The sequence below is a fragment of the Ambystoma mexicanum genome, chromosome 5p (assembly GCF_040938575.1).
Source record: "Ambystoma mexicanum isolate Mex_15411 chromosome 5p, UKY_AmexF1_1, whole genome shotgun sequence".
In the NCBI taxonomy this organism is placed as follows: Eukaryota; Metazoa; Chordata; class Amphibia; order Caudata; family Ambystomatidae; genus Ambystoma; species Ambystoma mexicanum.
Genome location: NC_090930.1, coordinates 470,573,816 through 470,585,934, shown reverse-complemented (window position 1 = coordinate 470,585,934; position 12,119 = coordinate 470,573,816).

Sequence of the window (12,119 nt, the reverse complement as noted above, 5' to 3'; positions counted from 1 at the left end):
AGTGAGACTCTTTTTCTCCCACTCTTAGACATGATTTGAGATATCCTTTGACTTTGTAATGTGTTTTATGGGCTATGGGGTCTTTTACTCCATAGGGTTTCATGTGGTTTTTGGTAAGTGTGTCACACAGCACCCTCAGTGCAGTAACACAGGGGTGTCATAGTGACCGCCCAACCATAGACTCCATACCCTGGGACTGACTACTGTCTCCCAGGGCATGTAAAGTCACCATTGACTTAATAATAGTGCTGGAGTGTTTCTATAAGTGTGTCTTTAAATAAATAATTATATACTTTGATACCAAAGCTCTGGTCAGTGTTTGCTTGTGCTACTGTATTTTAGTACCCATCTTGTATACTCTATATACTGTCTAACTCTTCTTGAGAGAAGTCTGGCTGCTCAGCCACAGCTACCAGGTAAATCTGGGTGGTACAGACTGCTAACAATTGGGTTTACTGCCAACACATGTAGTCATAAGCCTTTTGCAGTGGTCCCTAAGGGAACTGCACAGGTGTCTGCCTAACAAAATCCTCTATCCTCCACATTCTATAAGCATCACAGTGGACCACTTCACCTACCACTTGCCGACACCATTTCCATATCCAGTTATCCTCTTCTCGAGAGGGTGGATTTTCGGCCAAAACATTGAGCGTTTTATAAAGGGAAGGATTAGGGCTGGCTTTAACGAGGATATATATATATATATATATATAAGGAATATAGTATATAAGTTGCTGTTTCTATAGGAAGAGCCCTTTTTGGGTGGCTTATAACTCTGTTCCCCCTGGACGAATCCTTACCAAACTTAGCAAGAAAAGTATATGGGTCACTCTGAAATGTTTTGCAAAGTTTGGTGAGGTTTGGTCCAGGGGGGGCAAAGTTATAGGGGGGTCCCAAAACATATTTTTTTCCCCATAGACTGAATGGGGAAAAAAATGTGCTCACGCCTACAGCCCAAACCACTGGACGGATTTTCACCAAATTTGACCAGGAGCAGCGGCTTGGTCCCGAAAGCATGCTTTTTCAAATTTGGTGAAAATCCGTTCAGTAGTTTTTCTTAAAATGACCAAAAAGTAGGTCGCAAAAAATTAGCGATATCTATGTACGGTCCGCGGACACATTTCCCTCTTTGCTCTGCGGACAGTGTCCTGATTGGCCAACCGGCTTGCGTCATGTCCGTGGACATGCAATGTGTTCGCTGATTGGACGGTGAAGAGCATGAAGTGTGTCAGACTTTTGGGAATGCCCGCCATCTTGGATTCGCGGACGTCCACGGACAGCGCGGTTAAACTTGGTGAAAAAAATACTATTTAGTAGAGTGTGTTGGTGTGTAAAAGTGTTTGGGGAGGGTGGGGGTGTAAGAGATGGATTAAATGTTGTATTTATTTAGTTGGTAGACTCCCCTGTTGTGTTCGCTTTGTCCGCGAACAACGCAGATGTTCTGAAATGTTCTAAATAAAAGGAATGGTTGTGTTCTGAGGACACTACGCCTGTACGTATTGTTCGCAAGCAAGCTGAAAGTGTTCTAAGAACAATCGTGGTGTCGTGAAATGTTCAAAAATAAACAAAATGAGTGTGTTCTGAGGACGGTAAGCCTGTCTGTTTTGTTTGCAGGCAAGTTGAATCTGTTCTAAGAACACATAATGTGCCCTGGGATGTTCATCAATAAATAAAATGGGGTTGTCCTCAGGACGGTATGCCTGTCCGTTCTGTTCGCAAGCAAGTTCAAATTGTTCTAAGAACACATGTTCGCAAGCACGTTCAAACTGTTCTAAGAACACATGAAGTGTCCCGGGATGTTCGTAAATAAACAAAATGGGGGTGTTCTGAGGACACTACGCCTGTCCGTATTGTTTGCAGGAAAGTTGAAACTGTTCTAAGAACACTCATCATGTCCGCGGACATTAAAAGTGCCAATATGGCATAGTTAAAATATTTGACTCTATGGGTGTGATATGCTGCGGTGGTTGTGGCCAGGGCATAGAGTCTTGGGAGCATCAGGATTATTTGTTGCGTTTCTATGAAGTACTAAAATTTGCAAACATAATTGGTCTGTACTGTGTAAGTAAATGTTGTCAACTATTGGTGGTAATTGAAATAGAATATTCATTGCTACATTTGCGTAGCAACTTACACCAAATACATTTGAAAGTTTAAATGGACCAGGTAGTTCTGTATCTGAGTGTTTTTTTTGGAGTTTGTCTTCCTTCTTTGAAGAAGTACCTGGTTTACTTTCCCTAATAGGTTCTATTTTGATTGTGGTACTTGATGAAGTATTAGTTTCTTTTAATCTCTTTGGAGGATTTGCAGTGACATCCTGTTGCATTTCTGTTTGATTTAGTTTTGTTTTAGAACATTTTACTTTTTGTGGAATAGGATATGTTTTTAGATGGGGGTGTATAGTGAACAAAGTCTATTGTATTCTGAAATGCAAGGAATATCAGCACGTACTTTACTTGCATCAAAGTTGATTAGAAATAGACCGTCAAGTGCACGTAAGCGTGATAGTGCTACGTAGCTCATGCCTTCTTTAAAGACTGTGTTACCAATGTCTATCAATGCTTTGACTAGGGTAAGACCTTTGATTTATGAATGGTGACTGCGTATGCAAGAGTTAGAGAAAATTGTTCTCTTCGTACATACATGTCTTTGAAGAGAAGGAATCGAGCTGTTGAGCGTCCTAACCTTTTCACTTCTGAAAGTTTGTCAAAGAGAATATTGACAAACTGAATGTTGTTGTCACGTGGGTATGTTTGAAAGCCAACAACTGTACCCAGTGCTCCATTAACTAGTCCTTGATCCACATCAAGGTTACGTTTAAGCATTACTCTGCAATTTAGGGATAATTTTTATATTTTTCCAATCCAGCTGTGTTGGAGAATGAATTTTCTAAACTATTTAGTCTCGTTGTGGCTTGTTCACACATGGGTAGTGTCATACCATGTATGTCTAATTTGTCTGTGGCGCTAATTTCAATTATTGGTTGCATTTCTTTTTTTAACATTGTTTCATTGAATTTGAAACAGCTTGCAAGAGTTGGAATTAAGGCCATACAATTGACATTTTTGTGGGCTAATTGTTCCATAACATCCGTAGCACATGCATTATCGCCATAAAGTGCATGAATGTGCTGGGTTTTCAATATTACTTGTGCTTCTTGAGATAATATACCAACTCTAATACTTTTTAAGATGTTGGCATAAGTGAGATCTGCAGATTGCCGCATGTTTTCTGTTAATTCTCTGTGTTGGAAATGTTGCCAAAAGGTTGACATTTCCAATGCTGCCAACAGTTTTACGGCAGAGTTTGTGTACTAAGGTTTTAAAAATAAGCTCACCTTTCACTGGTGTCAATTGAAGAAGATCTCCGAAAACAATTATGTGTTTTCCTCCAAAGAGCTCTTTGTAGTTTGTTTTGAGTACTTCTTGTAATCTGAGGTGAATCAAGGCCAACATTAGGTTGGAGACCATGCTCACTTCATCTATTAGTAGCATTTCCATTTGTTTTAATACTCTGCGTAGTTCCATTGCAGCTTCTGTAGAAAGTTTGTAATAGTCTAATTTGTTTTGGTGTTCTACTGGCAGGAGTAGTAATCACTGTAAAGTGACACCGCCTATGTTGTAGGCAGCTAAACCTGTGGGGGCAGTGACAACAGCTGACAGTTTGTTGTTTGTCAATTGTTGAAGGAATTTACTGATGATTTTGATTAAGAATGTTTTGCCAGAACCAGCTTCACCACTGACGTACAGTAGTATAGGTTTGTAATTTTGGAAGATGCATTGTTTGTTTTCATGTTGTACACCATGTGCAATTTCTTTTGTTACTTCTCCAGAAATGCTACGTTGCTCATTGTTTAGTTTTGATTGTAGTATAGTTAAGTCTTCTTTATCTTCATACTGACACATGGTGTTTTCTACTTCTGTCATAGCCAATTCTGCCTCATTTGTTATTAGTGGCTCTCCCAGTGGTTCTTGGCTTCCTGTTACAGAAGGTGACTACTGTCAGGAGTGTCCTTACCTAGTTGGGCCTGGATTTCATCTTCGTGTTGCTGTTAATTTGTCAACATTGTTTTGTACTGTGTAAAGTTTACATCAGTTATAGTGCTTTCATTTGCTTTGAAAGCGTCTTCATAGGAGTCATAGTTATCTAGTATGTCTTCTTCTTTTCCCCATGGTTTAAAGAGTTGTAGCAGGGACATGTAATATAGTTCTTTATGTTGATGAGTCTTTAATGACAATTTGATATGATTAATTAAATTTGGTTTGGTGAGTTTTACTGAGCTGCCTTCACAATTTGTCACTCTGTATTTACCTTTTTTTATCGGGTTTTATATTATTTTTGTATGTGAAATTTTGGGCTATGTGGTATAGACACATGGTTTCCAAAGTGGTACTTCTGTTTGGGTCGTATGTGTTCAGTATATTGTTTTTTTAAAATGTCTTGGCTGTTGGGATCATGTTTGGCTATTGTTTCTATATCTTCGTATGATTTTAGAACTCTTTTTCTAGATTTAGCAGGACCAAGACTTAGCCATACTATATTTTCAGATTTTCCATACAAAGCAGTACCAGTTAAACAATCTGCTGCTTCATAGGAACCACATTCTCTATGGGAGAGCATTTTTATGCCCAAGCTGTATAATTTCTGAGACAGTGTTTTGTCTGATGAGAGGTCATTCCAGAGGTCTTGGAGCTCTGTTTTTTCTGCTTTGGTTAAGTATGCTGTAACATATCGTGCAACTGCAGTGGAATTGTCTGCAATGTACTGCACATCTATGTTTGCATTCCATAATCATTGATATATTTTTCTTCTTCTGTTCTTTTTATGTAATATGTATTTTTAGGTGATTTACCTTTAACACTATGTCTAACTGAAGACATGAAGTTGTTCACTTGACCTGTTTTTGTAACCGGTCTAGGGAAACCAAAGCAGCATTTGGTGTAGTATTTCCCTTTGTTTTTGTATTTGCGATGACAATATTTGCCACATTTGTGTCTTTGAAATTGTAAAATGTGTGCATGAAGATCACTATTTGTTGCTTCTGATGGAATTTGACAAGTGACATATTTTTCAATAAACTGTAAAACAGTGGCGTCACTGTCTTGACCAAATTTAGGAGCATCTTTGATCCATAAAAGCATATTGAAATGTGGTGCTCCTCTGGCTTGGTATTCTTTTCTCCAAAAGAAGTGTTGTACTTCTCCGAGGGGAGGAGCAGTTTTATTACAAATAAAGTGTAGTATAGCAATGAAGCGATGGTGAATATATCTTGAAACATTAACAGGATCTAGAGAACAAAGTTCTCCAGGTGTTAGTATATCTATGTTTGTTTTGTTTTTGTTTGATATGCGTAGGAAATCATGTAAATCTTCCCATGCATATTCTGCACAACTTAATGTAACAAACCAAGTGAGTGGGCCAAGGTTTCTTATCATACAACTACATCTCCATGGCGTTGAAACCAGTACTTTAGTACCACGCATATTTGCTAATAGATTTCTAATATTTGATTGTAAAACCTCATCTTTTTGTTGCACTTTTTGTAATAATTGTGTAGCTGACATATTTTGAAAGTGGGCTCCTGATTTTAATGTGTGTGCAACTCCGTAACATAAAGTTGCTAGTTCACTTTCAAAGAGTAGGTGGAATATGTATTCCACATTTTGTCTAAATCTGGGATCATCAGAATACATCCGTAAGGAGCGGTATTCTGATGCTGTTGTTTGAATAGGTCTATCATTGTACCTTCTTCCTTTGCCAGTAGGAAAAAGTAGAGGAAAGCACGTGCTTCTATACTTTTTTCCCATATGCTGATTGGTGATCCTTTTGTTTGACGCATTTGGTACGTTTCTAGTGCATCTTCTACGGTGTCATTAGAGTGCAATGGGTGAATTGTATAATGGTCTAAAGTATTGGATATTGTAGCAGGATCTAGGAGCTCAAATTGACCAGCTTCTTGTGTCTCTTGAATTATTTCAGTGGTATCCTTCAAGTTTTCTTTAATATTAATTTCTTTGTAGTATTCATTATTGTCTTTTAGATATTGCAAGGCTTGTCTAACTTTATGTAAATCTACCAGTTGTTGCCAAATTCTTTTATCTTTTGTAGGTACACCATTTACTAAGATAATTAAAGATTGCTTCATTGGACTTTGCACTCCTAGAGTGTGCACATTTTCTTTTAGAGCTAATGATAAATACACTACTTTTCCCCGAATACCTTTCACTAATTCAGAGGGAGGTAATTTTGCCGTTTTTGGCTGAAGGCGTATTATTGCTTGAAATAGGTGCACTGTTTGAATTATGATGCTCTCGTATAAATTCAGCTGTTGTAGAGGTTTTGGTAGTGGAATAATTTCAAATTATTTGTGATAGCACGTGAAGGAATTTGGTTGTTGTCAAGTTTTGTAGTGCAGTAACTGCAAAGTATTAAGGGGTCAGTTATTTCATATTTGTTTTCTGCTATAAGGTAGAGAGCTAATGCAAACCATTTAGAATCTTCATTGTCTTCTATTTTGTATGTTAGGTCTACAGTTTTTGTGTTACTTTTATAAAAAGTTCTACGGCAACATACACACACATGGTTTGGTATTTCAGCAGATGTACTTTTAAATTTCAGTATTTCTTTTTTGTATGTGTGTAGTAGAAGGTTACCATGCATAGAATTGTTGCTAATTTGCTTTAAAGCTATTTCATTCTGTAAGTGGCTTTCACTTCCAAAATATTTTTTCTGGATATAGTCGATTTCTTCAAGTAGGTCTTTTGCTGTACCATGTAGAAGAATGTTATTTAAATTGGCTAGTGCTAAAGCAGGACGTTTAGCATAGTACAGTTTATAGACTAGATTTCTTATAGTTGAATGATGTGTTGATATCATTTTGATATAATAGAAGGTGGTTTTGCAAGTAGGTCCTGAAATGCAGGCCAATGAATGTCCTTGTAGTCCTGTGTACTTGCACACTGGACAGGTATCCATATTTTGCAGTAGTTTAATTTTGATTTTGTCTTTGCCTTTCACATATTGATTGAGGAATTGGCGTAAAGACTTGAACGATTCTTTGGGAATGTTACACATTGACGTGCATGGCCATTTGTATACTAAACGTTCTGATTCAGTTGAATGGAGAGGTAATTCTAAGTTTTCTGGGGATATTTTTGTAAGCAGTATTTCTTGTTCCATTATGGTATTATTAACTTTTTCATAACCTCGTCCACTGCTATGTATGGCAATTGTATTTGTTTGCTTTTGTTTGTATACTTCTTCATTAAAGTGTGAGTCTGTGCTCGTAGTGTGACTCCATTCACGTCCACAGATACTTAAGAAGTTACTTCTGTTGACATTTTGTTTATTGAGAAGTCTTTTTTGTAATTTAGTCATTAGTTTTGTTAGTGGTTTCATTTTGTTTAACACTAAAATAAATAATTTTCTTTTGAGAAGGATTGCACCGTCTATCAACGCTTCTAAGATTAATTTCCTACGATAGGTTTTAAGGGTTGAGCTTGATTTCTCTCCTGTGTTTATAAGATTTTGAAGGACTTTGCGACAGAACATTTTTTGCTCAAATACTTTTTTTGGTATGCTTAGTTTGCACTACATCAAGATTTATAGGAGCAGTTTTATCTGTAGTGGTAGCTGATTTTTTGTTAATTGTTTTGTGATTCGTTTTACATTTTGATAGAGGAGGCAAAGTTTCTGTACTTGAAGCTTGTTTTGTTTCGCTAAATGACTAATAGCTGTTTTTTTAAAACTTTTTTTTACAAATTCTGCTAAAGATGGATGCTTGTTTTGGACACTTCTATTTTCATTTGCTCTGCTTCTGCGTTGCTTTCTACGGACTTGATTTTTGGTAGGCATTCTTTAGGGTCTGTTGAAAAAAATAAAGAAGGTATGGGTTGGGGTGTTTTTAATGTATGTGTACTGTGTGCATGAGTGTGTGAGTAAGATGATAAAGATTTATGAAATGTGTGTGATTGTGCATTGGGCAACTACCACTAGTTGGGATGGATGTTCTTGAATTTAAGTGCTTCTAGACTGGGGTTCAGATGATAGTAGAAAGTAAGCTGGTGGTGTGGAGAAGTAGAAATAGTAAATCTAATGGTATACAATTAAAACAGTTGTTTGTTCTATAATATCAAAATTCTAGGGGTTGAGTTGGGTTATCTGTGTGTCGGAAAATAAGAAATTGTGCGTCATTCTGCCTGTAAATCTCTGTTTAAGAAATGGGGATTTTTAGACAGAATGGTGCACAATCTCTATTTTTAGGCACATAAATAGCATGAATTAACCTTACAGTGTGTTTGAATAATAGTACAAATAATATGGTGGTATTCAACTTTTCTAAAATGAGCAGGTTTCTTCTTAGTTGTTCTTTGTACTTCAAATTCGGCTGCTTCTTTTCAGGAGAATGGTCTTCACTGCAACTGTAAAGGAAACAAATAAGTAATTTTGTTTGTATATAGCATTGTTTTTATTTAGACATTGATTTTTTTAATTGACATTAACCCTCAGTGCCTTCCTCAAAATCATGAAAACTATCTTATTCACATAAGATGCGTTGCACCAGTTGAATAAATATCATATGTTATTAATGCATAAACTGTATTGTAATGACTAACTGTACCAACCAAAATATCATTTGTATGCCTTGTGGAATTCATAATGTACCACTGAATACCACTATTTCTGTAACTAAGCTCTTGTAAGTAACTGCGCCTCAATGCCATGGGCTGCTTGCGCAGTATATAAATATAAGTAAATAAATGTTTATGTTTTTGTACAAGTATTGTTGTTTGATTTTTGAACATACTGTGTGCATGCAATTTTGTTTGAGTATGTTAACTCTTCATATTGTACTTTAAATATGTTAGTTCAACATGATTTGAAAATGTGTGTGTAAAAAGAAATTAAATAGCAGATAGGTTTGGAAGTGACAGTTGATTTTAGGAGATGGAAAACATTACAGTAAATTCATTTTATAGATTATACAAGCTAAAAGTCAGTTAATCTGTTTATATGAATCTATAAAAATTGTACATGTACTATATAGAAAATATGCATACCTGTAGTTTGTGTTCATGCATATGGATATGCATGCAGCTGCAAGTAGAAATCATTTTATAGTAAATTCATTTTATAGATTATACAAGCTAAAAGTCAGTTAATCTGTTTATATGAATCTATAAAAATTGTACATGTACTATATAGAAAATATGCATACCTGTAGTTTGTGTTCATGCATATGGATATGCATGCAGCTGCAAGTAGAAATCATTTTATAGTAAATTCATTTTATAGATTATACAAGCTAAAAGTCAGTTAATCTGTTTATATGAATCTATAAAAATTGTACATGTACTATATAGAAAATATGCATACCTGTAGTTTGTGTTCATGCATATGGATATGCATGCAGCTGCAAGTAGAAATCTTGGAGACTTATACAGTATTTCTGGTAGAAGGTGCTTTCCAATGATATGACACTTGTACTCAGAGAGATTAACAGTACATTTAAAGTGCTGATCTATGATGATGAAGTTAGATGTAGAGGTCTTGGATGTGATTGGTGGATGTTCATGTGACTTCATAGCTATATACAATGAGGGAATGGCACAGAAAGTGAAAAGGAAATGGTAGAAGCACTGTCCATGTTACGATCTGTCCGCAGACATGGTGGTAGTCCGCGGACATCGGGTGTTACATCCGGGGATTTTTGGGTTGGGGAGCCATGCAAATGAGAATGAGCAGAGAAAGGGATTGGTCAGGAAAGTTTAGTGGGTGTGTTGTGCCAGGAGAGAGTTTCTAAGATACTCTTTTTGCTGAGAGAAGAACAGATAGCTATGGCTGTGTGTTTCAGAAAACAGATTGTTTGGATTTTGGGACACTCGTGGATACATTGGTTGAAGGTGCATGCACAAAGCTGTGGAGTAGCTGTAGATCTTGGATTCGCACATTTGGAAGTGCACTGGCATGGAGTTCGTGGAATGAAGTGGTTGGACTTGCTACCTCTCTCTGCTACTTTGGAGACAGAGCAACATCCAGACATAATTGTAATTCATTGTGGAGGGAATAGTTTAGGACATGTGTCTGGAATTTTGTTGCAATTTGCAATGGGAAGGACTTGGGAAGGTCATGGACATGTTTCCAAATTCTCAAGTAAGTTTTTCACGGATTGCGCAGGGACAAATGTGGCTTCGTTCTTCTTCATTTGGTCCACAAATGGAGAAAGCAAGGCACAACATCAATAAGGCTGTTTGTGCCTTTCTAAGAGATTTTGGCATGTCCTCTTTTCACAATGAAAATATTATGTTTCGTAGTACATACATTTTTTACAGAGATGGAGTCCATCTTACTTATGCTGGCAATCAGATTTTTTTGAGAAATGTACAAAATGCATTGCGACCTTTTTTGGAATTACAGCATCCATTTTATAGTAGGTGTTGAGCATTCCACATTTTGCAAACACCAACAAACACCACCAAAAGGCTCTTTTCAGAGCCACCACTTCCTCCCAGATAAAACTGCAATGGTTATGATAGGGTAGCACCCCAAAATTTTAGATGTCCGTGGACTGTCCGCAGACTTCTAAAAAATACACAATGACCTGCTTCATTTATTTTCACTTCTATTTTTTAACTGTGAAGGGCGGCTCTGAAAAGAGCCTTTTTTTATTTTTGTTGTTTTATTTTTTGGGTTTTTTTTATACAAGACACACTAGGAGAGGAAGCGAAAGGAGGGTGGGGACACCAACCACGGGGATAAGAAAGGGCGAGCTGAGTTAGGAAGGTGTAGAGTGGGTTTCACTTGGGTAGTGAGCAGACCTTCTCGTGCTCTGAGATGATAGCCTCAAAAGCACTACAAAGTCTCTCCCCCCTGCACAGTTCTGCGTCGCAGTACATACACACAACTGTGACCCTCGAAAGGTAAGGGTCATCAGTATTGCGTATGGCCTGTGAGGCAGCTTGAGGAATACGCTGTCCCACAGGGGTGTTCCTTGTGGTGACAGGATCGGAAACAGAGGATCAAGTAGAGGAAGTCAACCTGCTACGCTTCTCACAAGGTACAACCTTGCGAACGGCCCCCGAGTGGAATGACTTTAGGTGTCGCTTCATGGTAGTTGTCCCAAAGCTGTATGAACCATGCCTCCCGTGACTGAGTACCATTTTGCACTCGTTGCAGGTGACTTGGTTCGCACGCGCCTTAGGACCATTACCACGAATGGTAAATAACCACCACACCCAAGACTCACGCCGAGTGCTGGTAGTAGGGACTTCCACTACCTCATTCTCATCATCCTCTTCATCCTCCTGTGCATCCTCACTCCTGTTCCCCTCTTCAGACCCTTGGGGAGGTGATGGTGGTGGAGGGGGTGGTGGTGGTGCTGAGGTAGATGCAGCACCAGGTGGCATGAGTGGAGCCATGGAAGCCATCAGGTTGGCGTTGAAAATCTGAAAATTGGCAGCAAAATTTGCTGTGCTCTGTAGGATAGCCAGAAACACAATAAGAATGAGCTCTAGGGCGTGCTCTTTTATAGGGGTGCTTGTGCGCGGTTCACGGACATGCGCGCTGACCGCAGACAGATCGAACAGAAAAAAGGGTTGAAAAAGTTACAAAAAGTATGTAGAAACTCAGGATTACTATGTGGGACTTGTTCTATGGTGTGATTTTATTGGAAAATATTGTAGATTACTTGAAAATGTAGTTTTAAATTGTTCTGGTTCACAAACAGTGTTCGCAATCAGAACACATGCTGATCGTGGGCGCGGTCACATGATAGGTTTGCGAACATGTTCGCGAAGGGAGCGGGTGTCCGCAGGACACCAAATGCACGGAAACTATTTTGCGCATGCGCGTTGGTGTCTACGGACACTGTTCGGGTCCTGAAGTGATTAAAAGTGCGTCACAAGTGAAACAAACAGTTACAGACAGGCGTTTGTTCTTATACACAGTTCCAACTTGTATGCGAACAATACGGACAGGCATAGCGTCCTCAAGACACCCCCATTTTGTTTATTTACGAACATCCCGGGACAATTGATGTGTTCTTAGAACAGTTTCAACCTGCCTACGAACAGTACGGACAGGCATAGCATCCTCAGGACACCCCCATTTCGTTTATTTAC